A 4,465-nucleotide genomic window follows, 5' to 3' on the forward strand; every position below is an offset into this window, starting at 1 on the left:
AGTACACCGCCAGGTGACACTTTGTGATTTTTTTTGCTCATAAATACAATTCTCTTATTTGTAAAACAACGGAAGCAACATGTTGGCGCTCGCACGACTAGGAAATGCCGACTGGCGTGCGTCGCCTGCGTTCAAAACGGTTCTGGGCACGCACACAGTGCTGACTCTGCCCATGTCAAACACTACAGTGTGCAACCCAAGGGGACTCAGGCACCCCGCCCGCCCCCTAGGTGCCTGTGAACAGGCTTTGTATTTTTATTTTTCATCATCAAGTACACCGCCAGGTGACACTTTGTGATTTTTTTTGCTCATAAATACAGTTTTCTTATTTGTAAAACATCGGAAGCAACATGTTGGCGCTCGCACGGCTAGGAAATGCCGACTGGCGTGCGTCGCCTGCGTTCACATCGGTTCTGGGCACGCACACAGTGCTGACTCTGCCCATGTCAAACACTACAGTGTGCAACCCAAGGGGACTCAGGCACCCCGCCCGCCCCCTAGGTGCCTGTGAACAGGCTTTGTATTTTTATTTCTCATCATCAAGTACACCGCCAGGTGAAACTTTGTGATTTTTTTTTTTGCTGCTCATAAATACAATTTTCTTATTTGTAAAACAACGGAAGCAACCTGTTGGCGCTCGCACGGAGAGGAAATGCCGACCGGCGTGCGTCGCCTGCGTTCAAAAGGGTTCTGGGCACGCACACAGTGTTGACTCTGTCCATGTCAAACACTCTATAGTGTGCAACCCAAGGGGACTCAGGCACCCCCGCCCCAAAGGTGCCTGTGAACAGACTTTGTATTTTTATTTTTCATCATCAAGTACACCGCCAGGTGACACTTTGTGATTTTTTTTGTTCATAAATACACATGTATATATATATTTGACACTTTGTCATTTTGTCTGTTCTTTTCGCCACACGCCATGTTTATTAAACCAGGGTTACCACCGGTCTGGACCCTGGCCGATATTTCAGACCGACAACGGAGTTCGGAAAGCCCGCACAAATTCATCTTAAATCCTCATATAGGACTTCCGAGAGCTCTTTGAAAGGTATTCTATTTGAAAACGCTTACCACCCTCAAAGTCGCACTTTTCTGGGCATTTTTAAAGTGTGACCGTTGTCTGAAAATGTTCTGAAAATCGTGTCCCCGAAAATCTCCGGGTACCCCGCCAACCTCCCCTGCCAACAATTGCAACCGTAAGGTCGGGCGGTAGGCCTACCGTCCAGGAGGCCCCAAAGCCCGCAAAACGCCATTTTGCCATTTTCTCATCGGGACTTCCGAGGGGAACTCATTAACGAGCTCCAGGAGTGGTATGCCAGAAATTGCAACTTGACCCGTCGCCGGGCACACCCGCTACTCTCTGCGGGAATACCCCCACCGGGTGCCGGGTAAAGGCCTCGGATCTGACCTCATGGACTTCCGTCTGCGCACGGATTTTGCTCTCGCGGGCCCAAGAGCCACTTTCCACGGCCTACCAACGCAATCCGAAGTGCATTGGCCAACCATTACAACGGGAAACACTTTGCCTCTCCGCCAGAGACTAAGTCCAATTGGTTAACCATTTCTCAGGAAAACACTTTGCCTCTCTGCCAGAGACTAAGTCCAATTGGTTAACCATTTCTCATGGCCGCAATTTGCCTGCTGTTCACAGACTAAGTCCAATTGGTTAACCATTTCTCAGGAAAACACTTTGCCTCTCTGCCAGAGACTAAGTCCAATTGGTTAACCATTTCTCAGGAAAACGCTTTGCCTCTCTGCCAGAGACTAAGTCCAATTGGTTAACCATTTCTCTTGAAAACACTTTGCCTCTCTGCCAGAGACTAAGTCCAATTGGTTATGCATTTCTCGTGAAAACACTTTGCCTCTCTGCCAGAGACTAAGTCCAATTGGTTAACCATTTCTCGTGAATACACTTTGTCTCTCTGCCAGAGACTAAGTCCAATTGGTTAACCATTTCTCGTGAAAACACTTTGTCTCTCCGCCAGAGACTAAGTCCAATTGGTTAATCATTTCTCAAGGCCACAATTTGCCTGCCGTTCAGAGACCAAGTCCAATTGGTTAACCATTTCTCTTGAAAACACTTTGCCTCTCTGCCAGAGACTAAGTCCAATTGGTTAACCATTTCTCGTGAAAACACTTTGTCTCTCCTCCAGAGACTAAGTCCAATTGGTTAATCATTTCTCAAGGCCACAATTTGCCTGCCGTTCAGAGACCAAGTCCAATTGGTTAACCATTTCTCTTGAAAACACTTTGCCTCTCTGCCAGAGACTAAGTCCAATTGGTTAACCATTTCTCTTGAAAACACTTTGTCTCTCCGCCAGAGACTAAGTCCAATTGGTTAACCATTTCTCGTGAAAACACTTTGCCTCTCTGCCAGAGACTAAGTCCAATTGGTTAACCATTTCTCGTGAAAACACTTTGCCTCTCTGCCAGAGACTAAGTCCAATTGGTTATCCATTTCTCTTGAAAACACTTTGTCTCTCCGCCAGAGACTAAGTCCAATTGGTTAACCATTTCTCGTGAAAACACTTTGCCTCTCTGCCAGAGACTAAGTCCAATTGGTTAACCATTTCTCGTGAAAACACTTTGCCTCTCTGCCAGAGACTAAGTCCAATTGGTTAACCATTTCTCGTGAAAATACTTGGTCTCTCCGCCAGAGACTAAGTCCAATTGGTTAATCATTTCTCAAGGCCACAATTTGCCTGCCGTTCAGAGAAAAAGTCCAATTGGTTAACCATTTCTCTTGAAAACACTTTGCCTCTCTGCCAGAGACTAAGTCCAATTGGTTAACCATTTCTCTTGAAAACACTTTGTCTCTCCGCCAGAGACTAAGTCCAATTGGTTAACCATTTCTCTTGAAAACACTTTGCCTCTCTGCCAGAGACTAAGTCCAATTGGTTAACCATTTCTCAGGGGCTCACCGAGGGCAATCTGTAACGTCTCGCGGGCCCGGGGGCCCCTTTGCACGGCCTGCCAATGCAATCCGAGCCGCACTGTCCTTCGTTTGGTTAACCATTTCTCAGGGGCACACCGAGGGCACCCTGCATTGTCTCGCTGGCCCGGAGGCCACTTTGCACGGCCTGCCAACGCAATGCGAGGTGCTTCGCCCTTGGCCGCCTTCCCGGCCGGCTTCGGGACGTTTCGGGGGCTCTCACCGGGGCAAATCCGGTCCCCCGGGCGATTAGGAGGCCTCCCCGGGCAGGCCCGGGCTTCAGGCCGCCGCTTTTCCATCCCGGCCGAAAGAGGCGAAAAATGCCGAAAATGGCCAAAAATGGCCGCCGGCAGGGCCTGTCGGTCGGTTTGGCGGCAGCCTGGGTCGGTCCCTGCAGACCTGGAGGCTCGAGAAGGTTTTTGGCGATGTCGACCGATTCTCGATTTGCCACCTCCTACTATTCTGCAGGTACCCCGCCAACCTCCCCTGCCGACAATTCCAACCGTAAGGTCGGGCGGTAGTCCTACCGACGAAGAGGCCCCAAAGCCCGCAAAACGCCATTTTGCCCTTTCCTCATCGGGACTTCCGCGGGGAACTCATTAACCAGCTCCATGAGTGGCATGCCAGAAATTGCAACTTGACCCGTCGCCGGGCAGATTCGCTACTCTCTGCGGGAATACCCCCACCGGGTGCCGGGTAAAGGCCTCGGATCTGACCTCATGGACTTCCGTCTGTGCACGGATTTTGCTCTCGCGGGCCCAAGAGCCTCATTGCCCGGCCTGCCAATGCAACCCGAGGTCCATTGGCCTCATTGGTTAATTATTTCTCGAGAAAACACTTTGCCTCTCCGCCAGAGACTAAGTCCAATTGGTTAATCATTTCTCAAGGCCACAATTTGCCTGCCGTTCAGAGACTAAGTCCAATTGGTTAACCATTTCTCTTGAAAACACTTTGCCTCTCTGCCAGAGACTAAGTCCAATTGGTTATCCATTTCTCTTGAAAACACTTTGCCTCTCTGCCAGAGACTAAGTCCAATTGGTTAACCATTTCTCGTGAAAACACTTTGCCTCTCTGCCAGAGACTAAGTCCAATTGGTTATCCATTTCTCTGGAAAACACTTTGTCTCTCCGCCAGAGACTAAGTCCAATTGGTTAACCATTTCTCTTGAAAACACTTTGCCTCTCTGCCAGAGACTAAGTCCAATTGGTTAACCATTTCTCGTGAAAACACATTGCCTCTCTGCCAGAGACTAAGTCCAATTGGTTAACCATTTCTCAGGGGCTCACCGAGGGCAATCTGTAACGTCTCGCGGGCCCGGGGGCCCCTTTGCACGGCCTGCCAATGCAATCCGAGGCGCACTGTCCTTCGTTTGGTTAACCATTTCTCAGTGGCACACCGAGGGCAATCTGTAACGTCTCGCGGGCCCGGGGGCCCCTTTGCACGGCCTGCCAACGCAATCCGAGGTGCTTCGCCCTTGGCCGCCTTCCCGGCCGGCTTCGGGACGTTTCGGGGGCTCTCACCGGGGCAAAT

The sequence above is a fragment of the Cetorhinus maximus genome, unplaced genomic scaffold (genome assembly GCF_964194155.1).
Source record: "Cetorhinus maximus unplaced genomic scaffold, sCetMax3.hap1.1 HAP1_SCAFFOLD_891, whole genome shotgun sequence".
Lineage (NCBI taxonomy): Eukaryota > Metazoa > Chordata > Chondrichthyes > Lamniformes > Cetorhinidae > Cetorhinus > Cetorhinus maximus.